The sequence below is a fragment of the Xiphophorus hellerii genome, chromosome 4, assembly GCF_003331165.1.
Source record: "Xiphophorus hellerii strain 12219 chromosome 4, Xiphophorus_hellerii-4.1, whole genome shotgun sequence".
NCBI lineage: Eukaryota > Metazoa > Chordata > Actinopteri > Cyprinodontiformes > Poeciliidae > Xiphophorus > Xiphophorus hellerii.
This window is the reverse complement of record NC_045675.1, coordinates 22882274-22903796: the sequence shown is the minus strand read 5'-3', so window position 1 is coordinate 22903796 and position 21523 is coordinate 22882274. Positions and strand designations below refer to the sequence as shown.

At 38.2% G+C, this 21523-nt stretch overlaps 1 long non-coding RNA gene across 1 annotated transcript in view; it reads right to left on the bottom strand.

Moving 5' to 3' along the window:
• Window positions 1–21523, bottom strand: part of LOC116719125 (uncharacterized) — a 40159-nt gene that overhangs the window by 12220 nt on the left and 6416 nt on the right. Inside the window, exons 2-3 of the long non-coding RNA XR_004339083.1 lie at window positions 15641–15787; window positions 14804–15120 (exon numbers count right to left, since the gene is read on the bottom strand). This is a non-coding gene — a long non-coding RNA (uncharacterized LOC116719125). The remainder of the gene's footprint in view (window positions 1–14803; window positions 15121–15640; window positions 15788–21523) is intronic.

Sequence of the window (21523 nt, the reverse complement as noted above, 5' to 3'; positions counted from 1 at the left end):
GACTTCATTTATAACTTTTTTTTTGCGTCTGTAGCAGGTTTTCTTGCTGAAAAGAGGCATCATAAGCATAACCTGAACCTCACTGATGCAAGTTCAGATGTTTTTTTGTTTTTTTCCCCCAACATATAGGTCAGTCTTTGGTTCCCACTGGACGATTCACCAGTCCCAGAATGTAGTTTAGCTGTATTTAGAACCAAAACTACTTCAAATAACCTCCCTTCACAGACAGAAGGTTTAAAACTTTAAACCATCCACAGAAGCATTGTTTCTATCTCTAGAAACTTCTGAATTGAAGCATAAATATTAAACAAGCAAACAAAAACAACAAAAAAATGAAAGAGTCAATTTTACTGTAATTTTTACTAGTAGATTTTACTAATCATAAACTACCTGGTAATAGAAGGCACTGAAATTGATAATGAACATTTTAAGGCTTAATTTACAAACCTTGCTGAGAGACAAAATTATTTATTTATTTTTGGCCTCAAGTGAAGATTCAGAGAATAAGTCTGAGTGCCTCAAGCCTAAAGAGCAAAATTCAACTACTTTACTATCCAAACCCAAAAGCCACTGAGACTTCAACTCAGCAAAGATACAGCGATCATCTTGTAGCATGAAATCCTATTCACTGAGATCCAAACAATCTCAGTTGTGAGCATAAATTATACATCTCTCTGGAGATTTGCTCTCTGTGCTTTTCCCCTTTTGTTCCCTTTGTCTTAAACTCTTCATAATATTTTAGCTGCGATGTTTCTCTCATAACAACGCAATAGCAGACAATTAAACTAATGAAAGTTAACACAATCAGACAGCAGGCGTTGTTTTAAATGATCTACTTCAAAGACTCGGGAGAATGACTAAGCATACCAACTGAAGAAAGCAATTTTATTGTTCTGCTACTTGCTCTTTGTGTGCTAAATCAGGGTTTTCTATTTGTGTTACTGCATGTGTAAATGCACACTTCTTTTCCTGGTCTATTTCAAAATAATTCATCTAGAAGAGTCAATACCTGGAATAATCTATAAGATGTTCAGGGCGGACTGCTCCTAGTCTCTCCTGATGAATAAATTATTTCATACTCAACACGACAAACTAAATTTCTGCTGACATTCAACAAATACGCTTTCACAAGATGCGGAGCTATGCTTCGGCAAACCAACCTGCAAGTGTGTGTCCTGTGTGTGTGTGTTTATGTGTGCGCTCTCTGTGTGCGAGTCTGTCTCAGATAAAACAAACCGTACATACAACAGCCCAGGGACACTCCAACCATAATTGCGCAGGGTGGCATTTTAGAAACACTCACACAACAGGGGTCAATTTCTCTTCAGGTCACTGAGAATGACATCATCAAACTACCATTAACTCTGCAAACAACCCTAGTCCTGCTACAGCTGTACTGACATTGGATTCCTTCAAAACAAACAGCCGTCCCCAGGCTTTGCCCTCAATCTAAAACCATAACCTCCGAGTGAATAACAGAAAAGTCTCCATCTAGGTGGGACGGAGTGGAGGTGAGGATGGGAGAACTGAAAATGACAAGGCAAACAAATTCTTCAAAACCACTTCCCCCCCGCTCACCTCCAGACTTCCCTCCTCCTTGATTATAAAAGACATCCAGTTTTCTTCTCAGCTTGAATCGCAACAGACACAAACAAGAGTAAAACATAAAGAGCAAAGATTGATTCCTTACCGCTAAGTTGAATTTTTTCAGACGGATTGTCTTATATGATTAACCTGTGACAGAGACTTTTTTTTGTTCCACCTTGAGTTGACCTGCTAGAAACTTCTTCGTAGTAACACGCAGGCCTGACTGTGGCCGGGCAAGCGTAGTAGGCCAAGGCGTGCGCTTGGCATACGGGCATCAGCAAGGCGTCCAGATGCAGGGCACTGTTTTTCTCTTATAATGGCTTCAACTCCTGCCGGTAAATAATTAATGCGCTCTATCCAACACAAAGTGGGTGCCATGCAGAAAGCACTACATAGCTCGCCATCTCACTGGCTACTGCCCATTGATAGGAGCAATGCACATGATGGCGCTTGTGTTGCTCTGCTTTTATGTGGCCTAGCACTGCATGCTCCTGTTGTTTCAAGCGAAGGCAGCAAAGAACTGAAGTATATTTACAGGCTAGTGTAAAATAAGGTTTTTAATTTCCCTTAAATACTGAACAAGAAGCTTTTACATGTCGATTGTTGGTAATCATTCCAAGGAGACAGCTGTTTTTGACGGTTCTGCGTTAAAATGATTTTAAGCGTAGATATTATTGACAGGTCCTGTTCGTACAGACATGCTATGTGATATAACCTTTGCTGAGGCCAAAATGTTAACAAAAAGGGGAAAAAATTGATCATAATGGGCGAAGCGACTGTTGACGATTCATCGAGCCTGTGTTGTTTTTCTGTCCTGTTTTTACAAGAAACAGTCTTATTTGGCACGGAGGTGCAATAAAAGCACAAAAGCGTATTGGAGGTTATGGCAGGAGCAGTCACATGATCAATAATGTCCCGACCCTCCTCTCCTTGGCCCCTCCGCCGCTCTTCTTCCTTTCTCTCCTCACCACCTTTCCTCCCAATCAATTACCTTCTCCAAGTAAATAGATCTGTCCCAATGCTCACTGCTCCCAGCTGGAACCTGATATTCCTTCTCTTCTCTTCATCGCCCCAGCCAAGTCACAGAGCGGAACCAGATATCTGACAGAACGCTGCTGCAAACTCTCCTCCAGAACGTATTGAAGTGCAAAGGCTAAAAAAAGCCCAATGACATCATCTTTGTATTCTTTAGTATTATGTTTACTTTGCTCTGACCTCTGAGAGAGCCACAGATGGGCAGCCTTTATGAGGAAATTAGTATTAAAGCTCCACAAAAACAGAAGAACTTTAATAAAATCATTAATGTTTGTCACCTTTACCTTATTTTTTTAATAAGTCGTTATTTATTTTATGCTGCTCCAAATAAGGTAATGTCAACATTAGAAGTGTTCAGAAAATTCATTTTAAATGATCAGATTATAGTTTTTATGTTTTTAATGTGTTTCCCTATTTCAAAAAGCAGAGACACAGAACCGCAACGTCACACGAGGTGGGATGAGATTCCCACAGTTTGATCATCTCAATTTAAAACACAGCAGTATCGAGGAAATTGTAGTCATACTAACTAAAATAAAATCGAGCAGTTGATTTAAAAATAAAAAAAGGAGCAATTATTCTTATGCTTCTAAAATACTGATTATTACAGTTACAATAATGCTATTAAAAATTGTGTTATTATTTGTGCTTTCATAAATAGGCTTAAGCAAAGAGAAGCCTACTACTAAATGTAGTAGTTACCAAGTACAAATGCCAATTTATTGAATACTTCAGCTTTTTGTTTACTTAGCAGAGAGCTGTGTGAATTTGAGATATCTCGGCTAACTTTTTGAAGAAAAAAATGAGTTTTTAGGCTTCATCCATTTCACTGATATTACCTGAAAAAAAAAAATCTAAATACTTGATTGCTTGAGAGGTAATACAGTCAAGGCCATTCAGATTAACTAAGAGAACGTCAACTCTTTTATTTAGACCAGCAGATGGACAGTCAGTCTGTCCAGAAAAGATTGTACATCTGTTCCATTTATATATTTATATAAAAAAATGTCTGTCTTCTTTTGTAAGATTAACAAGTGTGAGGGTCCATCTGCACTGCATTTATTGTTTTTAATTTATACTGTACACCAGGGGTCCCCAAAGTGGGTCCTGGAGGGCCGGCATCCTGCATGTTTTAGTTCTCTCCCTGGTTTAACGCACCTGGATCAAATGATGGCTCGTTAGATGACCTAAGAAGAGCATTGACTTGCTGAAAAGGTTGTTGGTACCACCAGGGAGAGAACTAAAACATGCAGGATGCCGGCTTTCGAGGACTGACTTTGGGGACCCCTGCTGTACACAGATGAAACCAGGTATCTACATACACTGTATAAACCTTTTTCTCCTTCTGTCAAATGTATTTTTATAATTCCAGTTTGCACAATTAAATGGTCGATGGAAATACAACTAGTGACTCCTCATCTCAGGGGTAAAGAGCCAGTATCCTTCTTGAACTATATGATGTTGGACATTTCAATGCCATTTATACCTGCATATTAACTGCTTGATGAGAAACATGGTACTTTCAGTGAACTGTAAGTTATAGATCAGGGTGAAACAGACATGAAAAGTGTGAACATTCTCTTCCAGATGTTTTGGCCAATGGATTTTCAAGACCAATTTTTCCCATAATGTCACACAATGAAGCAGTGTGGTTTAGGTTTAGCCTCCGTATTACTTAGAATTTGTGAATCAATCAATTACAAGTTTCAAAAGCAATGTCATTATCATCTTGACTTTTTAACTTTTTTAAATGCCTAGTAATGCTGGGTTAACTTGTACAAATGTGTTTGTAAACTAGTTTATTCTTTATTTTTCAGAAAGTGATAAAAACATGATGACTTGTTATGCAGTATGCAAATATCTGGTTTCAGATTTATAACATGTTAGGAGTTGGGGTATTTAAATTAAATAATTTTATAAATTCAAACAAAGCTGTATTTCGCAAATGAAAATACTCCAGATGAAGCCCATCCCCCGTCATCTTGCTCGTATAATATACAAGGTGTCTACAGCAGGAATCCCCAGGAGTTCTTGAAAATGAATTTGTTCATTCCACGAGCATCACAGCGCGAGAGTGGAGATGCAGGCAGAGCCAATCTATATCTCCTGTGACCCTCAGCAACATGTCGTTATACTTGCTAATCAGATTTAGAGACAACAAGTGAAAAGGATGGCCTCTCCGGGCCGTTTGCTTTCGCAAATGGATCTGCTTAATATGGGAGATTAATAGACTACTATCTCATCTTCCCTGTGATTGAAGCTATGATCTGGTTACTGAGAAACATGATGGATGCTGAGGTGGAGGTACATGTTAACTCTTTCAAGGCAGAAGGCAATGCGGCCTCGCACAACTTTGTTAAAAGGCAATGCAGAGCAGCAATAATGATGATGTCTGCAGGGCTGTTGAGTTATTAGCATCAATGTGTGAAATTGATTTTTTTTTTTTTTTCAGCTCCCAGATGTGTCAAATTACAATATGAACTAATTCTGTATGGTTGCTGGGAAGTAATTATGCCTGCCTTGGGTGTTTTGTGTGAGATGCTTGCCTCAGTTGAAGGTATTCAATTAGCATATTTCTATAAGGTGGGCTTCTGTGCAGAGATCAATAATAGAAATCTCTATGATCTTTAGAATCTAATCAGTTAAAGGGACAGTTCATATTTTCTGAAGTGGAGATCTGTAAAGCTATGAGAAGGACATCTCTGCAGACAGTGGTCAGAATTACCTCAGAATAAAGAAACAAACAAACAAACAATTTTCATATCTTGTTATATATAAAAAAACAAACAAAACAAAATAAAAATAAGTTGTATAAGTTTGCCTGAACAAGATTTTATTAATTATTGTCCTACATTACTTTTGCATCAGGTAGTTAAGTTACTCTCCTGAGTGAAACTTAAGATGGTTTACTTTTCAGTATACATTGCAAAAGGTATACAGACTTCCATCTATATAAAAAGTGACAAGTGATTGAGTAAAGACCCGCTGTAAACCTAATATACTGAAACAGTTTTCAAAATGTCACAGAACCTGCTTTGGTCTTGGTCCTGCTTCAAACAGCTGATAGTTTTACTCTTTAGTAGGAACTTCTTTTGTTCCTCTAAACTCTGTCACAGGTAAGAGAGTGACTGCTAATGGCAATTTTACAGAGCAGCTTTGTCTTAATAACAGATTCCCAGGAAATCTCATATTGTCTATAGAGGAAAGTTACAATATCTTCAGTCAGGCTGTCATTTCACAAAAACTGCTATAATCAAAAATATTTGTAAATTACATTAACTAACAAATGGACATACAGTAGTATTATCAAAAAGTTATTTTTTGTCTCTCATCTAATTCAATAAATGTAATGGCTGTTGTATTTATTTCTACTAATTTCAACAATTATGACTTACAACCAATGAAACCCAACAATATATTATTTCAAACCAACAAAAAAGAGGAATTTCAAGCCAGTATTCTCATTGTATTGAAATGGTGAAATTGTGTCTCTATGTACTGTGCAGTGGATGCATCCAATATTGGGTCAAGTCTCTTTTTGCACTGCATTTATGTGGTATGTCACATACTGTAGATGCCGTAGTTTTTTCTTCCACTTAACTTTCCATTGACATTCTTGGTATAGCAATTGTGTAGTAATGGCCTTTGTGGCTTAATGTCCTTGTAGAGGAGATGACTGTCTGTCACCATATCAGTCAAGTAAGCAATTTTCTCCATGACTGCATGCACCATAAATTTGCCAAACCATACTATCTGTGTTTTAAAGGTGTTTTAATAAAAAAATATTCTTATGTATGTAATATTTACTTTTTCTGAGAAACTGAATTTTGGATATTTATTATCTGTAAGCCAAGATAATCAAAATTTGTAAAAATAACGGCCGTAAATATGCCACTATGTGTAAGGAATTTATGTGAATTGCTGAAATTAATTAACTCTCTGATTATATTGTAATTGACTGAGCTGTACCTTTAAAGATCAGTATTTCATCTTGCTGCTTAGCATATTTTCCCTCCAATAGTTCCTGATATTTGAAACTGGATTTTGTTAACGCTGCACAGCTGTCAAGTTTGCCCTTTTTATACAATTGTGTCCATTTTTTGTCTTGTATCACATAACATGCAGATTTTAGAGTCAGTTCAGGAGCCTCTCTGCAACTAAGATGCAAATATGAGAAAGATAACCAGAAAATATGGCCTCATCAAATCAAATGCAGAGGTAACATATTCAAATGACCTGCAACAGCAAAAAACTACCACAGGTGTAAAGTGGAAAATGAAAAATAATACATCCATGGAGTCATAGTACATTTAAATAAGACAGAGCTTAGGGTACAACGAAGCGTGCCTATTTTAAAACAGAAAAAGGCTTGACGTTACCAACACATTCTCTTATTTCAGCTATATTTTCTAGTGTTTTTCCTTCCAGGGTGTTGCTCCATCTGTGTGGAAATCACACAGAAAAACTGTCAACCCCAATAGGGCCTGTTTAGTTGATGCAGGAACCATGATGGCTGATGCCTTCAAGGCAAACTAATTATCAGGTACTTAACAGTCCGAACCTGTGACGCGCGCTCTGCGAATGAATTGGATGCATAAAACCAATTCCTTCATCTACTTTTCTCTATCGCGTTCTTCCATTATTTCTCCCATTTGTTATTGCTGTCATTATTATTATTTTTTATCTCTTTATGCGTCTCATTTTCATTGCTTTTCCAATACGATGCTCTTCTGTTTATCCTCCTTTTTCTTTCAGGGAACCAGCTGGGAAACTGGCCCTGGGATACAAGCAAGAAGCATGCAACCATATGTTAGATATTTCCAAGGAAGGTGTTTGTGAGCACATTTAAAAGAGAAACAAGGGGAGGAGTGAGTACTTGCTGAACTGCACTACAGTGTAATAGTTAAGTAGGACATTTATCTGGCAGTGGTTTGTCTTCCCCTGTTGTGCTTGGATGTGAGCAACGCTGAGAATTTCTGTTGCCTTCAAACACAAGCACACACACACGCGCACACACACCAAGACACGCTGCAAAATGCACAGGCAGACCGCTGAGAGCGACTTGTTAGAGACACTGACACAGTTGCTCATTAGACAGTTTCTTCTTGGATTGGGGCCAAATATCTGCAGGTCACAACTCATTGAAGTAACAGGCAATCTAAATCACTGACGCATGGAAGCGCTGAAAAGCAACACAAGACTGTTTCATCACTATTTACCATATTTATGTCACATTTTGCTTATGACTGTAAAGAAACGGAATACAAAGTGTTAGCGTTCATACTAAGAACTGCCATGAGATCAATGTTTTCTTTTCCTTCACCACAGCAGAGCTGCTCTTAGATTGTACAGTACAAGTCAAGTCACATGTGTTTGTATAGCACGTTTCAGCATAAATGCAGTTCAAAGTCCTTTACACAGCAAAAATGTGACACAAAAAACAATTATGAAACAAGCAATGCAATCATCCAAATAATCAAGAATAGTCATCATAAAAAACTAGATTAATCTTTGTTCCAGTTGTTTTGAATCAAAGGCAACTCTAAACAGATGTGTTTTTAGTTTTGATTTAAAGACACTCAGTGTTTCAGTTTTCTGGACGTTTGCTCCGGACTAGCGGAGAATAAAAAGAGGAATTCTTTCAGGTTCGATTTAAGTCTCCAACACCGTCATTTACTGAAAGACTAACTAACAGTCTAGTTACTAGACTGTCGCCTTCAAGAGGGATGTGGGGTTTTCTGCTAGATGCTAAGAACTTTTTAAAGAAAAACAGAAAATAATATGAAATAGATCTACAAATTAAGTTGTTTTTCACTACTGAGGAAGTCTTGATGATGAAGATGGATGAAAATTTTCCATTTAAAAGCTGAGAGTTTATATTCTGTATTCAATATTTCAAAATTGTAATATTTCGATAACTGAATAAGGCCTGCTGCATAATAATTTAGGCCTGTACTCAGGTCTAAGTTGCTGCCATATATGATAAAATGGTTGAAGTTAAATTGAAAATCCACCCAAATCGTGAACAATTTGAAGTAAATCTGCCACACATTTACTTTTCTGAACTTGCCTTGGAAAGACCCCAGCTTAGCAGTGCTTGTTAAATGTTATAGAAATATGGCCAAATTGAAGAAGTGCTTTTTAAAAAAAATTAAAATAACAGCCAATAATTGAGTCATTATAAATGTCAGGGTTGAATTTGTTCAACAGACACTAAATATATTTGTTGTGTTCCTATAAGTCAACACAAAAGTTAGTCTATGTGGAGATCATGTTCTCTAACGACCAGGAAACTCCAAAAGGTCCACGCCTGCTCTCTCCTCCTCAACAAGCGATAACTGTTTGGGAAACTGGAATATTTTTGTGAACATTAGGACATGCCATGCGATCCTTTGTCACTCCAGTCATACATTTATGTGCACATGCTTACCCTCCCCTAAGGGTAAGACTGAATGTCCAGCCTCCATTTCTCATTAACCCACTGGCTGGATAAATCAAAGAGCAGGGCAAGACAGGAGACCCTCAGCCTTGGCCATTCAGATAACAAGAGCACCCTACACCATTCATAGCCTACAGCCCAGTGATATATGGATCTGCGGAGGCTAATAGCAAAGTATTGACAGGGAAATGGTGTGCTTATCCTGCTCCTGCATGCTGGGGAGAGGTCCCCAAAGCAGATGGGATACACATCAGGGAGAGGGAAAGAGGAGGAGGAGGGTGAGTGGATGAGATAGAACTGTACTGGGACAAATTAGGTCCTTTATTGCTTTATTTCAACTAATTTGTTCCTTAGTTTGAGTACAGAAAATAGTTTCCTCTTGTTTATGTGACTGGTAAGGAACTGGTCATTCCTGCAAATGAGTATCTACTAACAGCCAACAGTTAACATCTACATCATAAGGTATTGAAATAGTCTGTGGCAGCAGACATCTTTGTGAATATTTGTAGGGTACACAAACACCTAGGATCTGACCTTTCACTCACATTTAACTGCTTTCGCAAAGGCCCTTCAAAATGTCCTGACTAAACTTTTACATTTAGCCACAACAACCTCTCACCATATGCCAAAGGTGTCTAGAATCTCCAACATTTAAATGTTTTATGACCCAGATGAGTTACGCTTGAAGAGTTTTGTCTGAAGATCTGCAAATATGGCAAGGATAAGTTTTTTTTCTTCTTTTTTACATATTTGCTTCTTCTAACATTTAGTTAGAGGAATTTGCTACTTTACAACTTTAGCAAATCTGTTCAAAAATAATCTATGATTAGTTAACTTTAAGTAGTTATCAATGTGCTAAACTTGAGGTACAATTTTATCTACATCATGGGTACTTTGTCTACATGTAGGTCTGTCCCCCATTTTCAAAATACTGGTATGAAATTATGTCTTGAATAGCGCCATGTGGCGCAAACGTTTTCAAATTTCGTTTGAGATTGGTGGATCAAGCCCATATAGCAACTTTTATCCCAGAAGCTGAAGAGCCTGAAGTAGCTGAGACACCCAGAGAGGAACTAAAAAAAAACAACAAAACATCATCAGACAACTGCAAACAAAAACTGATCTACTAGTCACATTGAGTTGTTATATACAATTTTTGTATTTTATAATACTTTTTTTTGTATCTTTTGGGGGGATATTGCATGCTTTGTTATTTATGGCAAGTCTTGTGTGAGTTTCTCACAGAGTTTTAGTTTTACTTTTCTTCCTTATCATTCAGTTAGTCATCTAAAGTGAGGAGCCACTGGACATCAAAAAACCCAGCAGTAGGGAGAACAGCACTGCTTATTAATATAACATTGATTTATTTAATAAATTATGAAACTGAATATTTATGTAAATTGCTGTATTTTAATGAAGTTTATGAAAGCTAGGTGGTTTACTGTGGAATGTCCTTATAGATTAGTATATAGATGAAACTATAAAGTGGGCTGAATAAGATTACAATAGCCATGTTGCACAATATTTCTATGCGTCAGAAATTTTAAGCCTAATTGGATTCAAATTTAGAAGATTATTGCTACAAGGTCTGTACTTCTTTCACACAGGTACAGTAGATTCCTCATGCCAGCACACAGAGCTACAGGAGTACAAAACACACAAGCTAGAGCAAATAATACGTTTCTCTAATAGGAGCCAATAGATCACGATATATCCTACCTCCCTGTGGTGGAGTCTTTAATGCTGGAGTCAGTAGGTTATCGCTGTGGGCGCTGCACCTCCTTCCCTTATGTGCCAGCTTTATCAAGTACAAGCAATTCTTCTTGTGATGTGGTCGTGGATGCAGAAGATGGGCCCTAATGACCACACTTCATCACCAGCCTCAGAGAGGATGTAGGGAGAAACTTGCAGCTTCTGATGTCAGATAAAGATGTGACCAATGTGATGTTATTAGACCAATAGGCATAATTTGGTTAAAACCCAGCTTGAGCCACGCCTGAAGTAGTTTAGGGTTGTCATTGGATTAGAAACAGCCAAAACACTACAAACAGGAACTACCATAAGACCTGCGGGAGTCAGTCAGTAAAACAGGAAGAGAGAAAGAAAAAAAGAGAGAAAGAATGAAAAGAAAGAAAGAAAGAGAGAAAGAACCTAGTTATTATTATTTTTTTACTTCTGTAGTTCACAGAAATAAAAGAGAAAGCAATAAAGAGGCGTCCTGTACACTGTGTCGTAAAATTTGAACTTTTTAAAATATTTTGTCACATAACTACCTCCAACCTCTGTATATTTTATTGGTTGTTTAATGTTACAGACTGACATTAAATAAGCGTAGTGAAATCAAAGAATAATTATAGGTTATTTTGCCTTTTTTTGTTACAAATAAAAACATGGAAAAGGCATTGAGCATGTTGTAACCATCCCTTTTACCTTGAGGCCCCTAAATGACATACAGTGCAGTTAACTGCATCTAGAAGCCACACAATAACTAAACAGAATTCACCTGTGTGTGATCTAATCCCAGTAAAATCTGTTCTCTGACGTCTCTTAGGGAACGCCAAGGAACAAACAGCATTATGAAGAGCAGTGAACACAACCGAGAGGTCAGGCAGAAAGTTGTTGAACATAATTGAACAATTGTAGGTTGGTGCAAATGGTGAGCCTGCCAAGACATGGCTGTCCACCTAAACTGGCAAGTCAGACAAGGAGACAAGCAGCTAAGATGTCCATAGTAACCTTAGAGGAGCTGCAGAGATCCACAGCTCAGGTGGGAGAGTCTATTGACAGATCAAATACTATTCATGCACTATACATGGAATCAAATGAACAAACTTATGGCTTTATGGCTTTATTCATAAAGCCATATGAAGTCCCCTTGGGAATTTGCCAAAAAAAAAAAAATATCAGAGCCACTCTGGTGTTCTGGCGAGATGAGACCACAGTAAAACTTTTTGACCTCATGAAAATGTTACCTGTAGTATAATACCTTACACTGTACTTCACTCTGAGCACACTATCCCTATGGTAAAGCGCAGTGGTGTTGGTGGTATCATGTGTGGAAATGGATTTGTTTTTGTAGGGAAATGGAAGCTGGTTAGAGTTCACAGGAAGACAGATGCCATTAAATGCAGGACAATCAAAGAAGAAACCATGTTAGAGATTGTGCTCTAAATTTGCTGACAATGGTAAATTAAAATAGTTTAGGTGAAAGCATGGATTAAAATGGCCTAGTCAAAGCTTAAGTCTAAATTCAATTTCATGGCAAGGCTTCAAACATATTTTCACAGATGCTCTTCCTTTGAATTTGAGCCAGCTTGCACAAAGAATAAGCAAACATTTTGATCTCTAGATGTGCTAATCTGGTAGAAGAATGCCCCAAATGACTTGGAGCTATAAATGTTTCCCTCAGGGGGAGTAAATACAAGCACACACCACACTTTTCAAATCATAATTTGCTTAAAAGTTTGAAAAAAACCCCTGTTTTTTTCTCCTCCACACCACGGTTATGCACTCCTTAACGGCATAAAGTCCCAGTTAAATAGTAAAAGAAAAGAGTCATGGTTACAAACATACATAAAACCAAATGGATCTAAATGGGATTTTTTCCAGTGTGAGTTAATGTCAAATCTGTTTGTCAGTTTTGTACCAATGAGCAATGGGACAAAACAACAGACCATCATCATGTGCATGCCTCCGTAGCTCTAAAGGGGGTTCACCAACAACCAAATATACATCTGGATGTCAAGTACTGCACTGAGGCCTGTCCCTGTCCACGATTACCCGCTTGACATCTTTATAGTTTCATGGCAGAGTTCCTCTCCAGCAGAAGTAGGCACAGAAAAAGCAAGTGTGCCAAAGTGGCTCCACAGTGCCGGTGTGGGACACCAGAGTTTTGTGTTGAAATAATTAGCCTGCTTAGCTGCCATCTGGGCTCTAGTAGCTGCTGTGTGGCATGAGCCAGGTGCTTCATGGGTAATACTACAGAGAGACATGCAGCAGATGCTCATGTGTGGATCTGCCCAGCTTGGCAAAGATCTGGATTCAGCTAATCCCTGCTACATTTTGTGGAAAAACCGACTATAGGGAATACAGAGGAGGCTGGTTTGAGCACAGTGTCATGAAGCATGCCTCTTTAAAGCCTTTAAAGCAATAACAATAATGTGTTGAAATGAAAAGTAAACTTTTCTAAAGTCAGCAACATTATATGCTATAAACCTGCATTCTCACCAGGACTGAATCTGAGATCCATCCATTTCACCTGACATAAAACCTGAGCCAAACGATCAGTACGCTTATCTGTGAGACACAGGGGCTGTTTAATTGCTGCCCCTTCCCCTTTGCAGTTCAAAATCTAAAGAGGTATAAACATTTTTTGAGCAGTTCAGTAGGCCAGTAACTTGATAAGGCCCCTGGATTTACTCGATGAGCTTAGAAAGTTCCTGAGCAAGCAGCAGGCATGTGGTTGTTGTTCCCAGAGGGCTGGGAAACCGTATCTGCCCTGAAGGAGCATCCTCTTTGGTAAGCACTTCTTATCCAGGCCATCACTGCAGGCCGATAGCAGGAGGGTAATATCCAGTAACTGCAGCTTTATGTGCGATCCAATACTTGGATCAATCTCTAGGACAAGGAGGATTGCCATTAACCCCTGAGATTTCTCTCACTTTATTGTAGAGCTTTTCTTTCCTAGATACTGAGGGAGAAATAAGGAGATCATAATGAAGACGGAAAAAACGGTGTACTTTAAAATTATGAATAAGAAAGAGGTTTTTGTTTTTACCAAAAAAAAAGATGAGAAACTTTATGGCAAATTAGCAAGGTAAAGTGGTTGATTATATGTAAAAATGAACAATCTCTAGCATGTCCTTCTGTGAGTGTGAGCAAGAGTACGTTCTTCTTTCACCAGGAGGTGAAATGACACACAGATTCATCTGTCTGTGTCTACTTATCTTTGTTTGCATTCAGGCATGTGTTTGAGAGCGTGTACGTGTCGAGAAAGCCAGAGAGTTCTCAGCAGTGAAGGTATGAACAGAAAAGAGACGGTGACTTTCTTTCAAACTCTGGATACTTTTGGGAGTATTGTCCAACACGCTCTTCCATGTGACTGAGAGAAAGAAGCACTAGACTGAAGCCAAGACTCGCTGCTCTGACAGAACATTTCTGCCACACTCACTGAATATAAATGAATCGTCCCTGAAATCAGTAATTCATTTATAGAGGAATAGAACGAATAAAAGAGCGATGCAAAATTGTCAAATTAGCAGTAACATTTACAAATTTACAATGTGGGCAGCTGAAAATAAAATATTTTTTTCAGTTCTCAAGTTCATTCAAAACTGACTCAAGATGTTTGTGTAAATTCCCATTCTACTCTCTTAGGAGAAAATAATTTTGAACAAAATAGGCACAATTCTAGTATATATATATATATATATATATATATATATATATATATATATATACTTTTTAAATTTGTTTTGTAGTGTCACACACTATCTCCACATATATGTAGGAAATCAGTAAATCATTCGTCTTAAGAATTTTATATGGTGGTAGAAAATATTATTATTAACTATTATATATTATTAATAATATATTTTTATTAGTAAACAAAACACATAAATCGACAGCAACAATTCTCTGAAACACAAAATTCCAAGTATTTTTGAGAAGTTGAAAACTGTACAGTAGTTTTCTAAAACCTAAGCAACTCAGGTCTGTCTAAAAGTGACAAGTCTCACTTACCTTGACTGTTTCCTTTCACAGGCAGGTCAGGACCCTGAAGCTCGATCGCAGCAGAACAAGAGGGCTGAGCGCATCCCCTCTTTTCCACAGCAAATGTCAGAGGCCACTAGGCAGTCGGCTGCTCCCGCCTGCATCACGGTCCACCGGCGCTGGTACAGGAGAGCCGCCGGTCTGCCTGTTGGCCGGTCAGCCCGACGGGACCGGTCAGCTGGCCTCAGCAGAGACGAGGCAGACGGGCACACGGGGAGACGAGCTGAGCCGGACTGGGCTCTGCTGGAAGGCTTTTTCGCCTCTCCTTCTCTGAATGAAAGCAATCCCTAAGAGTGAATGGGTAATGAGAGACTGGCTCCTGAGATTTTAGCTTTCTTAATCATGTTCATAATTAATTCAAGAACATTGATAATTTCATTACATTCTTTTTGTCTTATCAATAAATGATGTGCCTGCACTTTTGGTCTTGTGTATACGGGGAGAGAGGGAGGAAGAGAGGGAGTGAGGGACAAGAGGAGTAATACTGCACTAAAAGCACAGGAGATGGAAAATGATACAAACAGGGATGTGGTAATTATAATCTTTGACCAAGCCACTGGAAGCACAATATGAAGTCAAGTGGGTACAAATAATTAATAAGGCCTCCTGGAGCGGGTGAGTGTGTACGTGTAAGCGACTGTGGCGGGGAAGCTGGGGGGCGGGTGACAAAAGTCTCTGTTGAACAATATTTCACCGACCCTGAGAGTGGATATTTTTACAATAAAAAATAAAGAAAACATACTTTAAATGCAAGTTCACATAAGCCTCTAATAGACCACCAGTTATACACTCGCCTTTAATCCTCACCTTTAAACAGGGGTAGATGCTGGAGGATGGCTGTCTCAGGCTGCCCTTCAGATCCAATAAGAGCTCAGATTTCAGTGCATTAGTGCATCGATGCAGTTTTCAAAAAGACCACTCTCCACCCACCCTTCTCCCCTCTTCAAGTGCTCCCTGTTAGGTCACAAGAAGAAGAAGAACAAAAAGAAGAAGAAGAAGAAGAAAGCAGATCAATTTTCTGTCTAGCACATATAGTTTCCATTTATCTAGCAGAAAGAATAATGAGATAATATGCATTTTTAATAGTTCATCCTCAGAATATTAAATAGCCCTTCACCTCTGTGCGTGCTTTATCAGTTGAACTTTCTGTTTAAAGCTGATCTGAAAATAGAACACCAAGGAGGAGGAGGAGGGGGGGAAAGGCGATGTAATGGATATCCCTGTTTCCTAAAAATGGCTGTGACGATGATTGAGAGTGAGGAAGATTCTGACTCACAGTCTTCTCATTTGCCCTGAAACGCGACACGCAGATGGATGGCTACGAGCGGCGTAATCTGACAGTGAGAGATTGACAATCCTGCCGAAGGTCTAATCCCACACCTAAATACTGTCGGAGAATTTGTTGATGCATCGGGATCAATCTGAGGCAACGCGTAAATTTACAACAGCACTGCAGCACTGCTGTGAGCTCAGTGAAGTTTTCCGTCTTAAGTCATCAATATCTGAAAAGCTCTCTGTAGGTATTTTTTTTCACTTAATTTGTGACAAAATTACCGAGTTAAAGATTTTTTTTTTTGCACAAAATTGGGCTCATTTGACAAAAAAAAAGCAGGGCTTTGGCATAACTGTAAGGCTGTGCAATTTGTCTTTTTCTAATGGATTTCCAGCTCGTGACACACTACAATATAGCTTCGTAAAGCTATATGAGGCATTAGAGATTCAAGTACTTTATGTCCTATTTATTCCTTATGTGCCACAGGCCCCCGGTCTTGAGATATGACCAGCTCGAGAAACCTTTAATAAAATAAAAAAGTAAAAAAAGGGGAAAATAGAGATTTACAACAGGCCATTTTGACAGTAGATTTGATATAAGGTGTTCATAACAAGTTTTGCATTTTGTTCCAAGTCCCCTCACACACATTTTAATCATTTTTATGTGATCTATGTATGCAGCACTCATCCTCTCTCTGTCACCCAAACCCTCCAATGTGTCTCTCTTAAACAGATTGCTACAATACTTGTAATGATGGTCCTTCCCAGCTGTGCTGCAGGAGAGGGGAAGGGAGCAGCAGGCTCTAGTATTACCATAATACCCACTCCCTCCCTCTGCTGTCCCAAGGGTCCGTGTGTGGCAGCACTGGGACGTGGGGTAACTCTGCTAACTGCTGTGGAGGGGACTCAACTGGCTGCCGGTCCTGCAGGCTTTGTGAATTTGTGTGAGCGTGAGCGTCCGTGTGTGTGTGCGCGCGCGCGCGAGTCTGTGTGTGAATGTGACAGGGCTGAACCTGCCTGTGGGCGATGTAATAAAAGCGCCACGCTCTGCTGGTGGTGATGGTGGCAATGCTGCTGTAGCTGCAGAGGAGGGGATAAATATAAAGCAAGGAGGAGTCGGCCCCTCAAGTCACGGCTTGACTTACATCCTAATAATTAGGCTCCTTTCCAATAAAACAGGGATTTGTAGCCATGCATCTCTTTTACTTCTGTTTGCTATTCTGCAGCGAAGAAAAATGCAAGATCTGCTGCAGGATGGGGGTGAAGCAGGAGCCTTTGAAAAGATTGAATTTAAGCATCGAAACAACATGATGGCCAGGATGCTAGATTGTAATTATAACATCATTCCAGTAAACATTATTTCCAACTTAATATTTTTTACTTTAAGCCATTAGGTCCTTCTTCAAATGATACCAAAGAACACATTCACAACGGTCTCTGAATTTACTATTACATGTTACCCTAAATCTTCCAATTTATAATTTTGTGTAATATTCTCAATATTACATTTCTCAGCTATATCAATCAACTGAATTCAGCCCCAATTTGATTTAACTCTATTTCATGTTGTTTCAAACAGTTTGCAGTGTCTGGGTTAAATGTGCACACCCATGCAATATTTCGGGAGCCTTAAAAGGCTCCAGAAAGATAAATTATCTCCAAACTTTTAACACCTTCAGTGAAAACAAATCCTTTAGGTAGAAATCATAGCTTTGAAAAATGGTACAGTAAATAAACACACCCTTAAACTAATTGCTAGTTGAACAACTTCCTGATTTTATTTCAGCATTCAGTGTTCTATGGTATACACCACAATTACAGTCTGATTTACCTGAAATAAAGGTCAGCTTCAGCAGGATTTTTCTAAAGTTTGTTCATTTGATTCCAACAGCTGTATAAGGATGTCAGTTGAGAGAAAAGAACAACAGTGACATGTAAAAACAGGACATTTCCCCAAAATTGTTGAAACTAGAAACTGGTCATGAAGTTGCCAAGAGCCTGACGGTAACACTGAAATAATAATTGGAGTGTCTGAGTGACGGCAGACTCCTGGATTCTCAATAGGTCTACACTAAGTAGTAGGAATAAAAGACAGAAGCCTTTTCTTCCAAATAAAATATTCAGGCCTGACTAAAATACACTAAAACCTTCTGGAATTATGATGAAACTAAACGTGGTCTTCTTACACTAAGCATGCCTGCAATTATCATTACCATATCTAATATATGCTGGTCGCAGCATCATGATCCTGGCTTATTTTCTCTCAGAGAGAACTAAATTTATTATCAAGGTGGATGAAATCATTAATAACTCTTATGACCACTCAGTTTTGAGTCAAAACCTTTGCTGCAGGTGTCTGCTATGAAGCTTATGATTAAAGGTATTTTAACATGAAATAAAGGCTGAATATGCACCTTATGCAACAAAAATATGTCACAATCAGAAGACAACTAAAGTTTGGGAATGGCCACGTCAAAGTTCAGAACTAAATCTTGCAAAAAATAACGTGGATTCACCTGTAGAGAGCTGAGCAAAGCAAAGTGGAGTTAAATTAAGTCAAAAGGTGGATAAACAAAATACTAGATTAAGATGTGCACACTTATGGAAACACTTTTTAAAGCATTTTATTTAGATTTTTATCATTATTTTATTTATTTATTTCTTTTATTTCCCTCAGACAGATTTTTTTTTTCCAGTTGAATTGTACAGACTTATGTGACATTTAAGGTGCAACGACTTTGGAAATGATTCAGCAAATATCAAACTTCAACAAGGATGTATTCTTATAGGGCATGACTACATCTTGTTTGTAACATTACTTTCCTTAGATGTCAGCTGATACTTGTTTCTGCAAATCTGAAAAATACCCAAAATTGAAACTGTGCAGGATTTTCAGAGTGCCAGACACACAGAGGCAGGTGGGGGCTGTGTGTATGTAGGAGAGAGAGAGAGAGAGAGAGAGAGAGAGAGAGAGAAAGAGAGAGAGAGAGAGGGAGAGAGAGAGAGAGAGAGAGAGAGAGAAGGGCTGTGCAGGATGGTGGTCCAGGCAGGGGGTATCAGGCTAATTAAAGCAAGCATTTGTCAGAGATTAAGCCTTAAACAGAAAAGGTCATCTGAGCACAAGAGCGCACAGTTTCGCTGCTGTGCTCTAAGGGCAATCTAAACCTTTCCAAGCTAAATGGTAAAGATGCTATTTGAAGGGGGAGGGTGCCGAGATCCTGACCAGCGACAAGACTGACACTCGGGTCATTGGTTCTTTACTGTCCATTACACATGCTGGTCAAATCTGGCAATCGGTGTCATTTAGGGATGAAAAATAAGCACTGGGACAAGATCAATAGATGCAGCCATCTGTACCAGCTGTGATTAATTGACTGTCTCCAATTAATGACTGGCCTGTTGCAAAGCAATGCAATCTCAGCAGAACAATGCTTATTTGACTTATTTCAGCCAAAAGTTGTTGTTTTTTCCCCTGGCATACCATCGGAATAAATTCATTTACCAGTTCAGGTGGCATCTGTTGGTTTACTGGAGTAAACTGGAAAGCTTTTTTTCTGATGGCATCATGTATTTTAGGTGCTTTCTGAAGTCATTTGCAGTAGTGAAATGAAGGCAGACATTCACATGGCTTATTTTAGTTTATGAGACATAGGGACTAAAAATATTTGAACACTGTCTTTCATGGTGTTTCAAAGGTCTGTATACATTGATATTGCCTCATTATAAGCAAACAGCGAGCAGTGACACAGAATAATGCCAAATAAATTGCAGTGAAATTTCAATATTCTCTAATTTATCTAACCTTATTCATCATGGACGTTTACTCTGAAGAGCATTGCATAAAACCACTGGGGATATGAAATATGAGTAGGAACAAGTGCTGGCTTATGATCCATTTAATAAACCATTGAAAACAGTCCAACAAGTACTGGTGATGTTTTTAATCTGGAATCAGTGTACAAGGTTATTTTGCACTCAGTCAATTGTAATCATATTAGATCCCGAGAAGATGTCCTGGTTTTAGATACGACGAAGCGCAGGACGTGTAACCTCAGGCATGAGTAATGGCCCTACAGGGTTAAACTCTGGTACTGATGTAATTTGAAATATTTTTAGTGGAATTTATGCTAATATTAGGCCACTCTGAATAGATATTCATAAATTCAATCATTTTCATCTGAGACAATGACACGCGAAGAAATATATGGTAGTTTTTATATGGTGGGACTTTAAAATATTAAATGATACAAGACATATCAAGTTAGATGTTGGTCTGTGTAATATTGTTTCTTTTTTTTCAAAATACAATGACTACAAACCAAATTACACATTTAAAAAATATTTTTTCTGTAAATTATATTTATATATCTGAATGACTTTTGTCTTTCAGCCAAAAGTCTGAAAGACTCATAAGCCAGATTTACTGGCTTATGAGATGAGACAAAGAGAATAATTATATGATGATGGAAATCTGCTAATTTATTTATTTTCTATACACTAAACTCTTGAATGTACTCTAAGGTGTTTTCTGTGTATCCCATGACAAGCAAATCCCATTGTTTAGCATGTCTCTGTGACATATTTATGGCGAGTTCAGCAGTTTTATTAAGTTCATCAACTGACTTTTTCACCAGCAGATTTTGTAGTTTCTATGTGCATTCACAGTCCTATTTATACTGAGTAGTGAGTGCATTATAACTTCAAGAACAAACTTTTTCCCTTCCAAGTTCAGCACCTTTTATATCTCAACTCAAGTGGAACAATAAAATTAATAAAACAGAGCCCACAAGTACAGATCGTCATGGTTTTTTAATGGACAATGCTGACATGCATGGGCAAAGCATAAAGTAACAGAATATTTTGTATTATTTAATCTAGTGTTAAATAAAGACCATCAGATGTTATAGCAAGAATAACACATTACCAACACATGCAGTCTGATTACTTTCAAGCTCTCAGCTTATTTATCGCTGAGAAAGTTATTACTCATCAGCGAATGCATAAAATATAAAAGCTCCTGGTATTTTAAGCTTCAATATTCAATATCTTTCTGTATTTATAGCACTAAGCCTATTGATTATGCTTTTTTCCCCCACCTTGATATACACACAAAAGTATTAAATTATATTACAGCTCTCTTGTTATGGCTTGTTACCCCACTGTGTTGGTAAGTCTCCTCTTAGATTTACAGCTACTGCTAATTTAGTCTCCTGGCTCTCATCAACTACGTGTCAAACATGAGATTAAATAAACCTATTATATTCCTGAACACCAAGTAGCACAGAAATACTATAAATGACAAGTTAGACTACAAAGGGAATATGTCAGCTGGAAAAAGGGAAGCGAAAAGCTATTTACTTTCATTTGTGGATAGTGGGATGTAAAACTACAGACAATGTTAAAATCTGTAAAAATAAC